Raw genomic sequence first — 19533 nt, 5'->3', positions numbered from 1 at the left:
GCTGATAAACAAACGCGTGCTGATGTGAGTTAGCCGCAGCTAATGAATGAGAGCGAGAGGTGTGCAGATCTCCAATTTCTCAGGCATTTTTATGACCACTTGAAGTCAGACTGCGGTTTGAAGTTGCAGTTCTCGCTCCCTTTCATCAATTAGGAGAGCCTCCTTAAGTAAATGTCTGGCTTAAAGATGTAACAGAGGTGAAGCTGGGACAGCAGTAAGTGGAGAAGGGGGGATCAGGAAGCCCACTGAGTTTGTAATTAGCAAAATAATGCAGGACGTCTGACAGCTGGTTAGGATTTTGACTGTTTTATCCTTTGCCTGCCTTCCCCCGTGGCAGCTTGTTATCTGTGCCTTACAGAGATTTCATTGGCTTCCCCTGACCCCCCGATGGGGGCTGTGAAGCCACATCTCAGGCCTCCGACAGCAGGGGACCCCTAAACTTTTAGTATTATTCACACAAAAGGATTCCTTTCCCGACTCAGGCATGTGGTCCTCATTGGGGTCTCAGCAAGCATGAGCGAAGATGAAAGCCTGCCTCTCTTTCCTGCTCCCAATGTGTTGTGCACACGCCGACTCCGCTGATGAGTGTCCGCTTTTGTTCTGCACGGGACCACACGCACGCACACGAACATAAACACAGCAAACCACAAATGCGCTTGAACACACTTCCAAAAACGCCCACCGACACAGTCAGTTGGCCGCAGTCACTCAGACACCCAGGCCTCAATGTGCTGAGACTTTTTCAGAAAACACCCAAAGCTCTGCGTCAGAAATGATGAGAATTGGCTGACATTTCAGAGAGAGCTTTATCATGCGGATTTGCTGACGGCTTTAGTCGCCACATCAAACTTTAGTTCTCCTTAGAGATGTTTTACTCTCCATTTTGCTTCATATGGACAGAGTTAAGGAGATGGAGCTGGGGGTTAAAGTTACGCTCTGAAAAAAAGGATTTACATGAAAAAGTATTTTCAAGTCGCTCTTAGATGCACGTCTCATTGCAGAAATTTAAACCATACAAGTGATCCTGAGAGGATTGAATTTTCCGTTTTCATTAGATTTCCTAATCTCACTTCTGAACACGAGTGCTGGGAGTATTTTTAATGGATCGCACTGGTGGAGCAGATGTGATCCACATATGGGATACGTTGGAGAAAATTACAGGTTAGGTACTGTAAACTACTCTTTGCAAACAACCTGCATCTGGAAGGACTACCACAACAATGCAAGAAGAGAGCAAACAGACCCACACTAAGGAAAACAATGTGAAACGAGCAACTTCATCAGTTAAAGCTGTTCTTGAACGTTTTACTGAGAAAATATAACAAAAAGAACAATCTCAGTACTTTCAGGATCCTTAAATTGCACAGGGTTTTAATTACTTCTGTGTGTGCTTTTGCCGTCCGTTTGGAATCAAACTTATTGCCTATCTGCAAAGGCAGAACGAACGCAGTACTGCACCATGTATATAGATAAATAACAGTTGGGGAGCAGAGCAGATCCCAACATAAGCCCTCTAGGTTTATCCACAGTCCACTTATTTATTAGGGCAGTAATTATAATTGGCCTATGCCAGCTACTTCTCAATCCTCAGACCTTGTCATCTTAATCTCTGCTAATCCCCCTTTGTGTTTGCAGAAATTAGTTTGAGAAGTGGTCTCAATCTAGGTCAAGGCTTAGGGCACTTTGGAAAGAGTCTGACGGGGTTCTTGTGTGCATGTGTGTGCGTTTGAGTCCCCCGTGACAGATTTGATGGGAGGTTGCAGGGAGGGAGGACTGAGCAGAGGTGGGCACTGAGTTGGGCAAACACCTATTATCGCCATTTTAATTGGAGATTAGCGGGAGGATTTAGCTGCAGAGTCTGCAGGGACGCAGACGGCAGTGGGTGCTGGCACCACTCTCTGTGGCCATGACTCTGTGCGCCCGATATAAGGCTGCAAATCTTTATATGCTTAATGTAGGGAAATAAAAAATCAAGAAGAGAGTCCATTCTCTGGGAATGTTGTCTTCTTCTTTCTCCACCTCTTCTACCCTCCACCAAATGAAAGGACAGACAATTTGGTGCAAAAATGAGTTTGCCCTTTGACAAAGTCACAGGAGATATTCTTTCAGTGGATTCCCCGAGGGGGTGATAGAAGTGGGTCAGATCATGAGCACAAAAATAAGACTGTATAAGAAAATGGCCAGCAGAGAAAAGGTGAGACGCATTTGTGACATCAGGGAGTGAGAAATACATCAAGAATTTACATGACAGAGATTAAAGGAATAGTCCGGCACATACTAACCACCCGTTATACCACAACTTGTCACTTTCACACTAAACAGTTTTGTATGTATTAAACATAAGTAATATCATGTGTTAATTAATTAATTTATGTGGTCATGGTAGGCAGGCTAGCTGTTCCTCTGTTTCCATGATTTTTGTGCCAAGCTAACCGGCTGCTGGCAATATTTTATTTACCATTAAGACAAGAGAGTGATATCGATCAACTCATCTATCACTTGCGTATTAATTAAGTATATGGTATTAAAAAAAAAAGAAGCCGTCTCAACAATGCTGCATGTAAAGTCAAAGATTTATAAATTATAAAACTGCACCTTTCATTCATTTCTCTTGTTTATTTTCCAGCCAACAAACCAAAGATTACGATTAAAGAAACGCTGAACAGTCGATAGTGCTGTCTATCTGAGCTAAAGCACACACACACTAAATCAGCAGCCCCAGAGCAGGTGCTAATTGATAAGAGTTTTTTTTTATTTTATTTCTGTTATCTCATAAGCACACCACCTTCGGGTGTTACCTTGTGACTACTGTCATATGGTTCCAAGGTGAAGAGTGGACTCTGTTTAATCTTGCGTGTTTAAATTGCTGGAAAGTGCACTGCCATAAAATGCAGGGATATAACCTTGGCCAGAGTGTGTTGGAGGGCGATAACACACATGCCTCTCAGTGCTAATGGCTAATAGGCAGGAGAGCTGAGGGGGATTTAGCATGATATACGGTAGCTTAACAGGGTTAATGTGCTTGAAAGAATGTCTTTTTATCTTGCTTATTTTGCTCTTTTCCCACAACTGTCTCATCTCCAGAGCTCATTCCACCTCCCATGCTTCTCGTTGCTCACTGTCCTCCCAACTTTCTTTTCCTAAACTCTGTTACACTCCTGATGTGAATAAATTGCTGGAAGGTAGTCAAATGAATGCCTCATCTATTCAACAGATTTTAAACACTTCTTTAAATGTGTATAAATTAAAGGTCAATAACACTTTCATATCTGTACACCAGCAATTGATTAGCTTAGCTTAACATAAAGATTGTAAATTGGAAAAACAGCTAGCCCTGCTCTGGTCAAAGCTAACAAAAGTCTGTGGATCTTCTTATCTAGCTCTAAGGAAATAGGTGAGTATCTTCCAAAATGTCAAACTATTGCTTTAAATGTCATGCTTCCTATCATGTTCCTTATATGGCAAAGGGACAGTTAAAACAAATTACATTTTCCCTTTAAACTGCTATTTATCACAATAAAAATAAATTTGAAGAACTCAACAGCAATGTCCATTTCCAGAAAAGTTTCATGTATTTTTGGGGCACTCTGAGCTCCACAAGCTGAGTGCCATTTAGTCCCATTATATTTGAAAGAAGTCAGACATCTCTACGGCCAAGCTCCAAAACTAGGAAACTCCAAAAACCAAAACCATCTAGCTTGATAAGTAGCTTTACAGGTAAGAGGGGAAATTTGGGGGTGTACTGTCCCTTTAAGTTCCATGGATTCCCTCTGGTAATAAAGGCCATTGTCTTCACAGCCTCATGTGTAAGTTGCAGAGGGTATCAGGGGAATGTAAGTATTTCATTGGCAGTATGAATAATTCCCAGTATAACACCTTACCCTGCAGTTCTCATTTTACCCCAAAGTTTCACACCCATTAATCCACAGCAGTTAGAAAACTAGAGCATCCTATATCAAATGGTTAACAGCTGGGAGGAAGCAGAATTTTTTAAAGCACAAGCGATCTCCTTTAGTAGTTACTAATCACGTTCGCTCATTTGCAAATAATCTCACTGACAGTTTGTGGTTTGTTTAACATTCACACATAATTCTGCTGCACACCTCGCTGCCTGTTCAGCATTTCACAGATACAAAATATGGCTTGAGCATAATAAGCTACATCCATCTTTACTCTGTCCATTTCGAACTCTGACATTTCTCTCTCCCTCGCTCACTTTCTGTCTGCATTTACATCGCAAGAGATAATGACCATTTTCTCAACTTTCCACTCTTCTTGACTTCTGTGTGAGAGCAGCAGCAGAAATTCTCCATCTACCAGATCACATGCAGGGAGCACATACAACCCCACTTCTCCCTCATGACTAATAAAAACGCTGCAGAACAGCCTCTCCCACAGACTACAACAAGTCCACCATCCGGAATTGACCTACCGAAATGTCGAACGTGGGAGAAGAACAAAATTTCAACCAACTTTGAAAGAGTACTCCACTGACTGAGCCTTACACTCCTACATCTTTGCCAGAGACAAGGGGGAACATGGAATTAAAGCAAATCTGCTGCATCCGCTACTTTATATTTTCTATTCTTTTTCCTTTTCAAATCCTGGCACCTACATTACCCACAATGCAACTCAACCGAGAGGGTTTCGGTAGGAGTTTAAGGCCGATATCTTTGGGTGTTGGACTCTTAGTCGTACAAACCCAGCAATTCAAAGACATCACTTTGAAAACTATGACGGCCATTTTTCACTATTTCCTGGGATTTTACAAAAAACATTCATAGTAAAATATAATCACAAAAGACCAAAAAATAGTTTTGCCAGGTTTTTGGTTTTGCCTAAAAGCATCTCACAGTCTAGGGAGCGGATGGAGTTTGCTCAGTCAGCAAAATGGAGAGTTGTTTCCATGACAACAAAGCATGCTTGACCTTCTGATTAAGGCCATGCGATGTGATTGAAGGCTCCAGAGAAAGCTACTTCTGTAAGTAGACCTTGAGTTATGATTTTGTATTGTATGTGTGTGTGTCAAGGTACTATTTCAATTTAATGCTCAAGGATTCATTGAGAAATAACAGAGGGATGAATTAATCCATAAAATAATCATCTTTAGTTGAAATCCCAAACACAATACCATCATAATATCTCTTTCGCAGTTTGAGTTATTTTCCTTGTTGACATTATTTTTCTTTAACTTGTATATTTAGATATTCACAAAAGATTTTCTTCTTCCACAATACTTTAAGCATCTTTCGTTACATTAGATTGTTTTCCTCCTCTCCATTAGCCATCTCTAAGTAATGCTGACCTGCTGACAGAGTCACCACTTTGGCTCCGGTCCAGTTCAAATGAGCCCTCTTTGGCCTTTGTTCCGGCACGGATGGCTCTGGCCTGGCGTTGGTCCATTTGAGATGCAGTATGTTCACTACCTTGGAGATCACTCAAGGTCATCGTTCAATACTCACATTTCTGTTTCCTGAGGCAGGTCATGTACTGTGTTTTTTTTCTCTCTATCTCTCTGACCATGAGGTGAATTTAACTTTTTTCTGTGGCATTATACGTCCTGGAGCTAAAGCCTGAAGGCTGACATTTTTGTGGGTTTTATCTTCAGGTTGTGAAGCCAGTTTGATACGGTATGGCTGTGTGTTGTGAGCATCTGTTATCCCAGAATGCCCCTGGGGCTCTCGGTCACTCACTGTGCAATGACACTGGAATCATAATTGACCTAGAAATCACTAGGTGTTTTTCTGTTCGGCTCCTGAGTCTTAGAGAGATAAATTGACATACATACAGAATACTCTGTACCCATACATTTGACTGTTTGTAGCTTTTTATAAGCATAAATAATAACAAATCAAAACCCTTAACTTTATCAAATAGTATATCTATTAAAACATGGTACAATTATTTAATCATACAAACTACTCTTAATGTGGTAGTTTTACAATTAAGCACAGAACTGTTTTTAGCCGGTATAGAGAATAGTAAAATAATGTAAACAACTCACGTTTATACTGTATTTGAATTCATTTTAGCTCAAATTGGGTTAATAAATGCCAGTTTAAGGATAGGTCTGGTCATATTCTATAATTTTGTTATTGTCAACAAATCCCATGAAAGGAGCAAAACCAAGTCTGTCTCTCAATGATTTCTTGCTTCCCTAGCTTAATCTGTGGCATTCAGCCCTAAACCCATTAATTCCTATATAAAGTATAAAGTACAGCTCTAAAAACAGGTCACAAATATATACTTTCTTCTGAAAAAAAAAAAAAAGCTCAGTAATTTCATAGAACAACTGGACTCTTGATCTTTTAGCACATGTTACTCCAACAGGAGTAAGTTGTGTATTTGTTGGGAAGTATTTACAATGGCTCATTAATACACATCTCAACATAACGATGAATGTGGCATTGATTCAAAATACACTACAGTGCCCACGTTCATCGTAATGAAGTAATATGTCATCTAGTGCAACAGTTCATTTGTGTGGTTGTTAAATGTTTATTAATAAAACAACAGCTTTTCAACAACAGTTTGGAAGTCATGTAGCATTTCTGACGCTAGAGAACGAAGGCAGCAAAATGACTTCAAATATTCAACTAACAGAGTTTTAATTCATTTGTGGAGAAATTGTAAATAAAAAACTCAATATTTAGTAGTCAGCAGACATTATCTTGGAAACCACAATAATATGTGCCAATTTCTTTTTTCACAAGGTGTCTGCTTATTTAGTCTGTTTGGGATTCCTGCCACCATAAGACCTATTTCCAGAAGTGTGATTTCTTTGTGTCAAAGAGGTGTTGATTCAATTGGTAATTTTTGTTGCTGCAGTTTGTTCTAGCATTGATTGATTGTAGTATGAGGCGTCGCTGGTATAGCATTAGATCCGAGACTGCTTCCTCCACAGCACGCTTTACTGTCTCCGTTAGCACTCAACAACATCAGCTCTATTTGGTGAAACATCTGACAAATGCATCTCATTAATTTTGCCCGAGCATGGTTGAGGTGTGTTGGTACATGACTACAGTGTGAACTGACCCAAATATCAATGTGTGTTCATCTGTTAAGCACTACTTACATACGCTCAGACCTGCCAATGTGCTTCAGACTATACTGCCTCGTTCCAAAGATGGAAAATCCAGCAGTCACATCTCATGCAAATCCGCTTGTGTAGCTGCTGCTGTGAGGGTCACAGCAGACCACAGGTTACAGTTTAACCCCAAGCAGTCGGGTAGTGGCAGTTCTGTTAGCTCCCCCACCCACCCACCCACCCACACACACACTAACCCTGTGCTACATTTCAACACCAAAATCCTAACAAGCCTATTGCGATTCAGGAGAAGGCGTTTTAATTTGCCCCGGAGCTAACATTTCTTCCAGGATGTGTACACTGTAATGAGATTTCCACTGCATTTCCCCGAGCTGTTAAACCATTCTCACCGCATTTGAATAGAGAGAAAACTGCTGCAATTCCCCAGAAATAAAACTTTATGGTGAATAACAATAAGTACTCTTGGTTGTCTGTTGGTTTTGCATCATTCCACTGTGCCTGGGTCTGTAGCCTTCGAGAAAAAAGACTCATAATGCCTTGTTTACTCATTACTGCTAGTCTTCCGCTGAGGAGAAATAATGGAATAAAATGACTCACACTGCAGCAGCACTGTGGGCAGGGCAGCTTATTGTCATTTGTTGTTTATTGGACTCTTTTGGTCTAGAAACGATTACTAATTCCTGCTTGCAGTTTAAAGGGGATGTAAAATAAATGGAACAAATCAATCATCAGACATGAAAGACAAACTGGACGGACCACAATCCCTCAGTAGCAAAGGAGCAACACTAGAAAAAAAAGGTTAAATGGCATTATTATGAAGAGTGTGCAAATATACCTTAAGATAACAAAGCATCAACCCATCCATCATCATGTGGCTGGTGGGTTGAAGCTCAGCATGATAAGAGAAAAAAATACTCAATATTGCAGCAGAATTAGATCCATAAATTCACAGGTATTAATGGATATAGGGTTTGTATTAAACATATAAGACAAGTATATTTCTGTAGCTTACAGAAGATTTGGTTTAATATATCAGCAGAACAGCAATGAAAGCAAATGTCATGTCTCTAAATCTGTAGCTGAGTGGGAGCATTCAAAGGTCCACCTACTAGCTTTTTGAAAAAGATTTACCTTTAAGCCACAACAGAGCAAAAGTCATACATTTGTTATGGGGGGGAATTATAACAGCTACTGAGCTTGCTTGTCAACAGATTCCATCTCCAAAAAAAAAGATTGTGTCTGGCTGTTTAGAATAGCTAGAAACATATTGGCATTCCATCTTGGTCACATCACAACCCTTTCTAACTCCCAATTTCTAGCCCTGTCAATGCTACACGGTGTATGCCACTGATTTGTACTAGTAGTATTTGACCTGACGCATTGGGGTGGTAATGTGTTGCACCTTATTATAATGAACCACATTAATTCAAAATGTTGATTCTGAGTTTATAAACATTTTATCTTCATATGCAATCAGCTGTATAACATCAAGATTTGAATTTTGTATCAATGCAGTAAACAAGTGTTTAAAATCCATTCGATTTTACGGTTAATATAGCAACTACTTTAAAGACTCAGTGGATTAAAGAAGATTGTGAATATAATGTGCACGTCATATTGTAATGAGCTAGTTTCTGTACTGATATTTGCTCCAGGTGATTAAAAAGATGGTGAGATAAGATGGTCAGATAACAAGATGGTTGACAAAAGAAAACGTCAGTGGGATTACTGTTGCAAGCAGTGATATCATTGGAAAAACATTGCTGCCAGTCTCTTGCATGCATGCCCAGATGTAAAAGACCATAAAGCACTGAGTCAGAAAGCAAAGGATTGTACGGAGGCGGCTGGAGAGAAAGAGTCTGTAAGAGCTGATGTACTGTCAGAATAACCGACTCCCCGAGCTGAATTAGTCACACTAATACATCAGTTAAAAAACATGTAGTCACATTTGAAGCGACCTCTCTAAAACATCACAGCCCTACGTCCCCCGTCCCCCCTCCAGCCCCCTGTCCAGGGCCCCATCTGACAAAATCACTCACATATGTTTTGGGAAAGGGCCTGGAGCCGTTCTTTAAAGGCACTGAAACGTAACCTACCTCCACTGATTAATCTCCCACAGAAAACACTGCGTGATGCTTAACACACACGCTGCCATCACACTCCTGATTGGCTACGACGGAGGAAACAGACCCGCCAACCCCAACCCCCAACCATATGGCTCATTCATGAAAATTTGCATGTGATAAAATGCACTGTAATTGTGCAGACACATAGATGTGTTGATTTCTCAAAGGGATCATGGGTGTGTGTTGTTGTTGTGCAAGGTGTCGGAATATAATTTTACAGCTAAAGAACTGAATAATGAGGAGCTAAAAATAAACAGCTGACTTTCCTATTTTGATGAGACTTTATCAATGAGAGGTACCTTCTGGCACATACTGCCTCTTAAGTGGAAGAGGTTGAGTGTTTTGTTCACCGCGCTTTGTTGCTGGTGTCACCCGCTGGGACAGACTGTCATCTACTTGTTAGCTCCCTACCAGGCGACCATTTGGGGGACTTTAGGAGGCAACACAGGGGGATGGTACACTGGAAGAGCTTTTCCAATTTCAATTTAAAAAATCTCTGTCCTTACTAACACGCCTGAAAACGCATATCACATGACCATTCACAAACAAAGGGCATACGCAAACAGGATGTAGATTGTTAGCTTCTTAGTTGCAGAAAATACTACGGAGGAAGAATATGATTTTCAGAACAGAAAAAAAAAAATACACACATTTGCGTAATTAAAGTGCACAAGAGCTGCCAGCAAAGACAACAAGGTCAGCAACACGTTATCCATGCTTAATTAACCACTGGTAAGGCTGGTGTTGTTTAAAGGTCACGTAATAGGGCATGAGTGGCCGATCACTTCATGACTAATAAGACCCGATCAGGATGCAAACAGTCTGGGTGTCGGTTCTATAAATTTCAAAAGGCTCCATTTCTGCCCATCGAGACGCAATCCCAAAGTTTTCAAACTAAAAAAGGGGTCAGCAGAATTTTCAAAAGTCTCAGATTTAGGTGTTTAAAAAAAGCCAGAATAGTGTGGCTAGAAGTAATTGTACTTAATATAATATAGCAAAACATACGAGTGTAGATGTTGCCTTAGCAACCATGTGGAGCTTGCTGAATATCATTAAGATGTAGACTGTATATTCTTACTTGTGTCTTTGGACCGCCTGCGGCTTCTTTCTCCTTTTGTGTCTGAAATGGGGTGGAATGTGGTGTAGGCCCATTGTTCTTCATTATCTCTGTTAATCATCTTGATTCATATGAACAGGAAAGCTTCTGTGAAATCCTGCCAGGCTGGTTTAATACAATGTCCACAGTGATGCGGAACATTTGAAAAACCCTGTTACATGCAGATGGTTTTCCATGAATCCCAGCTTTGGTTGCAAGAAGGTTCTCAGACATGTTTTAGAGAGGCCGATATAGTTCAGCCAGATTATCTAATCAACTTTACTTGGAGGTAAGATTGAAAGTAAGTGCAGCAAAATGTTTTCAATAATCCAAAGGATCAGAATTTAACCAGGAAGTTGGTCTGTAAACTGCGATGAATGTTTTCAAAGAAAAGTTTGGATATTGCTCACTTTTCAAATACGTCCAGCTACAACGTGTTCTAAAAAAGGTGGATGAAATGCTCTCTAGAGTTGGCTTTGTGATTTTTGGGCCATTAGAGCATGCTTCCTGCTGGCTCCCAACAAACATGAATGGCACAAACAATTCATATGGCTTATAAGAAAATATTATTGGATGTAATGAATCAAATTCTGATGCAAAGATTCATTTTGGAGTGTTTGTTATGGTCCAGAAGTCCACTCATTATGTCATAGCCATTTTTTGTTATAAAGTGTGGACAGAATTTTGAAAATGTGACTTGTAATACCAACTGTGGCCACTACACCAAAACAGTCAAACAGCCCTGCACTGTTGCTGAGGGTTCATCAGTTGGATGACCGACTTTCTAGTGAGTTTGGTTTTGATTTTACTGTAGATTTAGATAATCTGGCTAAATAGTTGGTTTATTTATAATCTGTTCGATCATTTGACTGCTCAATATTTATCTAGAATAACATATTATTACTGACAGAAATGATGGTCAAAACTACTTAACTAAGTTGTACTTAAATGACCAGTGAATCCGCTATACTTTTGGTAGGAAGATGCAGTTATTCCTGACTTCTGCTCAGTATTTTAGCCCTTTTACTGTACGTCATGATGGATTCTCAAGTGGAAGTGGGTGGAGAGTGAAACTACAGTTCTGATTTGCTAACCTGCCCAACCACAGCTGTGGGTGTCCGTCAGCGGTCTTAAATGTATAGCCACTGAAGAGTTTCAATTATTCACTACACTGTACGTGTCAGAGTTGTGTTGTGCAGGAGGAGGATTTGTGGGCGTTAATATTTGATGTCCTCCTTTCTATCTGTGAGCTGGTGCGTAGCTGATGGATGACCCACGATGTTTGTGTGTGTCAGTGTTATTGATCAAACTAATGTGGGAGAGGGAAAGAAAGAGACAGAGACTTATTCAGGCCATCTCGGGTCAGACAAGTTCTTCTTGCATTTTCTTTTACTCCAGCAGTCTGCCAAAGCAATCAATTGTTAACGGACCGATCCTACAGAGAAGTCATGAATAAGTTATTGTAAACCTTGTGTTTCACCTATAAGGGTGTATCTGTCACTCAGTCCTAGCAATCAGCTTGTGAATGGAAAGAATAGGAACAAAACTACAAATAATACATAAGAGAAAACTTTAATGTTCCCATCGTGAAACTGATAAGTAAACATTGTGAACTTACCCTACAGCAAATAGAGACTGTGTAGGTTCAGGATCAGGGTATTTGAGCCCACAATTTTGTTTGCAATATGATCTACATTTGGTCCAACATTATGACCAACAGCTCGGCTGAATTTACAAGCTCTGTTTAATGTGTTCGGCCACACAACGACATGCCTGTGAAGTCTGCAGTATCGGATGATATGAGGGTCGCATTTCACCCTGGCTTGCATGAACTCCTGATATACTCTGTTTTGTCCGAGGTCGGCTCTTTAATCTATTAACCCAGTTTAGGTTTCCTCGCATAATTTGTTCAAAATGTAGGGAAGTCCTTTCTGGGACCTCTGCAGGAAAACAATTGCTGGCATCTGAGAAGAACAGAGTTGTGCAAGATATGTTTGCAAGGGGAAAACATTTTGGTTTTTCAGAAATTGTGGCAAAGCTTTCCTAAAATCATAATTTTCATGGCACCATTAAAATTCCAAGTATAAAACTGTGAAAAAACACAGCAAAACACAGAAAATGTCACACATTAGCTTGTGATCCACTGGTGTTGCAACACTGTCGAGTATCAATACATACCAGAGCTGAGGCTTATAGCAAGTACAAAGCTCACGACACACACACACATATACACAAGGAAACAGTTGCTAAAAGCTGTAATCGACACACCTTTTTCATTTAGCTCTTGGCAGGAAGCTGAAAAGTGTAGGTGACTGTTTCTACAAATACATATGTTCATTCATAGATTTTTTCCTTTCTCTGAATGGTTTTATTTCATGGGCTTAAAGATGCACATGTGAAGCTGAATAAAAATAATCAAGGCAGCTCTGGAATAAGGTCACATACTTCTCCAAATCGGAGTGCTGCAAGCCAAAGTTATGAGGAAGCGGACAAAAAATGCAGTTATATGAGACAGAGAGGTCACATGCAAAACAGCCTGATCACAAAACCTCAGGTGTGCAGCCATGGCCTGCTAATAATGCGAGTGTTAGACAAAGACTTCTGCTTCCTGCTCTGAGCTGGCTGTGATGTTTGCTTTGCAGAAAAGAAAATCTTCCCAGTTGGAGCCCAAAATCCTCCATCATGCCCGTCCAACCCCCAACTGTCTGCCTGCCAAACAAATACGTGACTGGAAAATCCATATCAGTCAGACCCCTGTGTTTGAGCCATATATGGCTGTGTGTCTGTGTACATATGATGCACAGTCTGTTGTGTGCACTAATGTTTCAAAGACTTGAAAATTTGCTGGTGAACTCACCATCCTGAAATATAGATATGCACAAGGTTTGTCTTATACATTTCCATCTGACGCTTTAGTTGCTGGTCAAAAAAATGCAAACATCAAATTAACAATCTTTCCGTCTGTTGACAGCCATTCAATTGTGCATACTGATTTTCTTGTGCAGCAGAATTATCATACTTGGACTCAGTTTTTTTTGTGCAAAGAGGGATTATATTTTTGGATGTGAGCACTTTTGAATAAGTGGTTTGGATAATAAACCAACAGGGCCCATTGTCTGCACAGATCTCGATGAGGGAATGTTAGCAAAACCAAAATGACTGTAGCCAAAACAATGAAAATAAAACAGAGGTTTAAAGTTTCTATTTCATTTAGTGCATATGAAAATCTAAATCTAAAACCCACTACTGTCTAATTTATTGTACCTGCTGCAAGGCTCAGTTTGTTTCCAACATACTTTGAAATAGAAAACAGCTTGCTGAGACTTACAGTACTGCTGCCTTGGCAAATGTAATCCATCATTGCAAATGAGACCATTATGGTAATACTTCCAAACACAACATTATAATGCCACAATCACTGCAGTTGCAATCCTGACAACATCAGCTCTCCCAGAATTGAAGGTGAAGAGATTATAATTGATGTTACCTTCTCCTGGGACTGAGCTACCTCACCACCATCAGAGTTAATAACGCATGATGATGGAAAGTGTGAAAATATTTCAATTAAATAGGGAAAAATATGAGTATCGTTTCTTTGGAATCAATGCATTACTTTAGTCGGTAAGTCTCTCAACTTTTTCCAATTTTTCTGTGAGCCTTTGCCTCTCAGTAGGTGAGGCCTATCTGCAGCACATCAGACAGCAGGAGCCTCTGTCTGTGGTGAACACATCAGTGGGTTCAGACTTGCTATAGGGAAGTAAAATGACAGCTTTATCATTATTTACAAAGGCCTGCAGGAACTTTGAGCTTCCTACACTTTGTGTCTGCTTTGTGTTGTTGTGTTCTCCCCAGGATTAGAGAATTAAACCCATGGAGGAAATTCTTTTTTGTTACGCCTATTAAACGAAACAAAAAAAGCTACTTAAGTTGAACTATTTTATGGTCAGAGAAACAAAGACGCACTTATGAGAGTTAGTGTTTCATACTTTGCATTCTTGTTGCTGTCAACCACCCAACAGGCCTCTACAAATGGGAACAAAAGGCCAAGAAGATTTAAACAGAGAAAAATACAGAGTTAGCATTACATTATAAGAAAAAGGATTAAGCCAAATAAAATTCGGACCCATTGCATTCATGAGTAGGTTTTGTATAAGCAAAAAACAAATAGAGAACTCTTGCATTTGGCACTCCATTAAGTTTTAACAGTGTTTGTTCTCATTTCGTAAAGCCCGTCTGAGATAGCACATTCTCATTAAGCACTGCTAATTCATCAGCTCAGCCAAAACTCTCCCAGGATAAACAGTGGGATACATTCTTGACTTGGAAGCTACGCTGCTTGAAACCATTTGTTCCAAGTTGTTGTTTCGGTCTATTGGATCAAAACCTCAGATGTTGATCACAGCGTGTCTGGCCTCTGTCCACGAGAGAAGAGTTGGAGTCAGGTCAAGAAATTGAATGAGAATTTTTCACATTCAAGCAATTTGATTTTTAGATGTCAGTGACTCTCCATTTATCTCTATGCACGAGCAAACACACACAGTATCTAAAGGTTAACCTACACCTAAAAATAAAACATCCCCAAAATTGACTTGCATTATCAAAAGAGTATTACGTTTTGTCTTAATGCCAAATACCTCAATGTATTGTGCTGCAGAGATATCTACTGGCAACCAGCACACTCCAGTCCTTACCTTTTTGAAATGCCACTTGTTCCTCGAGTGGCAATAGTGAGTGACTGGAGCGCCAGTCATCCCTCTGTGACGTACACCCAGTTAGCAGTTAGCTCAAATTCAGCAGGCGCAGACCCAAGCATCGGGGGTCTGATCCCTGGGGACTGTCCTGACTTCCCGCCGGATCAGCAAACGTTCTGTTGCTGCCGTTCCAAATGGCTTCTGGGACTTTGGCGCTGGGGTTTGTGCTGGCTAAATTTTAGTGGCTATGGCTGGTGAATTGGCGTACGTCTACCGGAGCAGCTGAGTGCCAACAGCTCTACTCTCTGCAGGGTGGTCTCCTGGCTGCAAGGAGGACAAAATTAAGGTTTGGGTTCTAGTTTTAGCCACTTTGGATGTTATCAAATAATCAAACTATCGGAACTACACGGAAAATACAGCCCCGGGTTAGTGGCACAGTGAACACAAAGATGGCTAACATAAACTATAGGCCTATTCTTGTCCTGCTGTTAGTTAGTAGTTGGCTTTTTTGGTTTAATAAGTGATGAATGTAAATTTAGATTGAATGGACCCAGTTATAGAGGTAAATTGCTATCGACCCTGACCACCTCCCTAAGGCTTGCATATAAACAAAATATTAGCACTTCCTTCATTAGAAAAAAAACAAAGTCGCAGAACATATGAGGCAAAATAAATTAGAATGTAAAATATTAATGAAGTGTATCTGAAAGAATATATTTCAGAGGCATCAAGGAAAAAACAAACATGCATGTCTGTGACTCAGTTCTTCTCATGAAAGATCAGATTCAACTGCCATGCATCTTGATCTTAATTCTTGCTGATATTATTTTCAGTAGCATGGGTTTTATGTTGCTAAATGATAAATGCTGGAACATGGGAGCAATAAAACTGTATCTAAAATCTGAATACAATCAGTATTGAAGTCACTACTTAGATGCGAAAATTGGAAACTGGCAATGTTAGACTCATTTTGGTTGGTTTTAACGTTTATATGAGGCCAGACAACAGTCAAACCCAGAGGGACACTGCTCTCAGGGACAAGGAGTCCAGATGTTTCTCACTGTTTGATCAACCTGCAACATTAATCTGCCTTCCAAGGCTGCATGGACAGTGACTAGAACAGCAGCTCTGCAGCTGTATAGCTTGACATATTGAGAGCAGCCCTCTCCAAATCTCAACCCCTACAGTAAACCTGTGGCTCTCCCCCTCATTATGTTTCCACTTCTGCAACGAGCTCATCAAGTTTGGAAGTTAATCCATGCGCATTTGTATACTGACATTTTTTGGTGAACTGCACTGTGTTTTTTTTATTGTATGTAAAGGATGATACAGAGACTGGATGTGCAGCCGCCTCCTCTCTTTTGTTGGAGGCCAGAGCAGCCAGGTGATTTAGTGGGACTCCTCGGTGCTCGGGGCTTTAGAGATTTGATTGGAGGGACTGAGGCCTACTGGTGACACTTCATATATCAACCACATCCCCCTGACAGAAAATCACCTCGGTTTAGACTCCTCTCCAGACAAAGCTTAAAGGATAATCAACATTTTATTTCGCTATGCAATGCTCTCCAGAGTATGAACCAAAGCTGAAGACTCTTCCATCAAGTGTCACCATTATTCGCAATTCTATTTAGATAATGCTTTCTCCTTGTTCAAGTATGTGTCAGACATATTTATATTAAATTTAAATATCAATAAAGAACATTAATACCGCAAAACACTCCAAGTCTATTATGAGACACTCAAAATATGAGATATAAGCTGCCCGTTTTCAATAATTCACCATGGGTCTCTATGGTATAGGTTTCACAAAGACATCATCAGTCAGAACCTGTTTATTGGTTACAGAGAGGAGCTCTTAGCTCATATAGAAGGTGTTATGTCTCAGTGTTAACACATGCTAAGATTGAGAATGGAGAGAAGATAGAGGAAGAACACGTGGTTTGGAAACCGCATAGGGATACATGTCCCTATGTGTGCAAATGAATTAAAACCATCCAGAGCACTGACTTATCTAGAGAAAGAACATCCTCAAACAAATATAGTTCTTCGTAATACTTTTGGATTAAACAGATGGAAATCAAATACCTGCAGGTAAATGGAGCAAGGACAGTGACTTAAGATTTTGTCATTGAAAGTCACATTTGGTGTTGAAAACATTAGCTAATACGTGTTAGCTAACTTTAGCACTTGTTACGAGGGAACAGCATCAGTTGAAAGTTAACTTTAACCCAAGCCTGGTTCTTTGTGAAAAAAACGGCAGAGAGAAACTGACTTCGGATGAACTTGTGGAAGCCATTGCCGTAGGTGTACGGCCATGCAAGAGGCTTCGGAGCAGATGGCCGTTCAGGTAGAGTGATATTTTCTCCTTAGTATGCAGATTATATGTAAATCAGACTCTCATTGCCCTCTCCCTTAATCCATCTCCTTGACATCACTTAATAAAGACTGACGTGAAAAAAAAAATCTAAAGATTGTCATTGAAATACACATCATAATGCAGAAACATAAAATAAAATAAGATATGATAACAAATGCACAGTCAAGAAGTGTGTTATAACTTGACTGACAACTGGAGAAAACCAGCTATATTTTGAAAGTACCCAACTTTTTTAAATAGATATTCACACATCCAACTATCTGGAATGAAAGTGTTTAAGAAAGCATCACTTGAGTCTTGAGATAGAAGATCTGGCAGACTGCTCTTTCTCAGCATCACAAATCCTTGATCATGCTACTGTTATAGCACCTCTGGACCCTCATAAAGAGTATATTACATTATTTTATACACAAGAAGAGATAGTACCACAGGGAACAAAAATCCTTAGTATGATCAATGAATTGTGATGCTGAGCAAGAGCAGAGTGCCTCATCTTCTTTTCTCAAGACGAAAGTATTAAAGCAAAAAACTCCCAGCCCTTCCCTTCAGGCATCCCTCCAAAAGCCATTTCCTCAACTACTCCCGGAGGACGAATGCTTCAAAATAAATTGCCCATTTACAATACAATATCAACTTTTATTTCTAAAATGCCAAAATCAAAATTCACTGTCTTGGCTTCATACAAGCATCATAGCTCAGCAACTGTATCTAATATTTCTCTACAGTTGAGATAAATACTTGGAAGTATAAGTAGTATAAAGTACAAAGACTTTAGAGGGTTGTGTGTTTTTCTTATGCCTTTTCAAAAACACAAAAGTATAGTTTAATAAAAATAACTATATCCATCTTGGATTTTTATTTCACTTATAGTATATATTTTTTAACATAGTAGATACTTTTACCCTTTCATTCTGAGCAAAAGGGGTAAAATTAACTGTAAAAAGTTAATTTGGTTTTATACTTTTGTGGCAGAAAAAGAAAGTGACATCTTGTGACCCTCCTCTCTTCCAATTAGCTCAGAGATCCCAAGACCCGAGGTCCACAGTTGGACCCTTTTGGCTAATGAAAGACTATATGTTTGTGCATTCTCACCACACTGTCCATGCTCCCTCTGTTAAAGCCCTCTGAGAGCACAGCAATGGATGAATGGATTACATGAGCTGAATCAATGTGGGGAAAGAGAGAGAGAGAGAGAGGGAGTAGACAAGGTGAGAGAGGAGGGATGGTGTGAAAAGTGGGGACTGGTGCAGGGTGACGTGGAGAGAGAGAAGAGATGGAGATCTGAGGCGAGAGAGGGAGGAAGTGAACCTACGTAATCCCCTCAGTATGGGCGTTGCTGAGCTGAATTCTCTTTCGGCCGAGCGGTGGCATCCGAGAAGGATCATGTCATAAAAATGATACAGAGTGGGGACTTTGGCCGTGGCCAGTGGGAATATACATAATACATATCCCTGCTTTCATTAAGCCTCAGATTGGATACTGCACAGTGTCCTCTTCTCATTTACTTTCTCTTTATTGCCCCCATTTTTCACACAGAGAATTCATTAGAAATTGACCGCGTGGCAGAGCTTAAACCTGCTTAATGGATGCAGAAGATAATAGATATCACTCTTTGTGTGTGTGTGTGTGTGTGTGTGTGTGTGTGTGTAGAGACAGTTGGGAGAGTCCGTACATGTGTGCTCACAGTGTTGACTCTCCTATGGAACACTGATTATGTTAGTCATTCGGACTTTTTCATTAACATACATCAACACGCACACCTGCCTGTAATGGAAACGTGGACAGATAAGAACTTTTTCTCCCACACTCACAAACACAGACTCCTTATCACGAGGCTGCCAGGCAACCAAGTGTGTTTACCTGTCACACCAAATGCATGACACTCTCTTCATGAGGTTTGCCGCTGTGGAAACACTGATCTTTGGCGGCAGATTGCAAGCTTTGTTTGCTTTACACTTCCAGATTTGAATGCAATGATTGCTGTGTGTGAGAAACTTTGCCCTCCTCCTCATGCACTGAAGGGGCAGCGGAATTTGAATCATGATTACAACAGTAAACAAGGTAATGTGAAAAAGGTTATGCTTTTCTGGAGGTAGATAGGGATTGTGTCAAAGGATTTCTTATTTATTTATAGTTCTTCTCACGAGGAACTGCTGGAAGTCTAGCAAGAAGATGACAATCAGATAGCTGGTGCT

This window comes from Anoplopoma fimbria, chromosome 14 (assembly GCF_027596085.1).
Source record: "Anoplopoma fimbria isolate UVic2021 breed Golden Eagle Sablefish chromosome 14, Afim_UVic_2022, whole genome shotgun sequence".
Lineage (NCBI taxonomy): Eukaryota > Metazoa > Chordata > Actinopteri > Perciformes > Anoplopomatidae > Anoplopoma > Anoplopoma fimbria.
The sequence above is the reverse complement of the archived record's forward strand: the minus strand, read 5'-3'. Positions refer to the sequence as shown.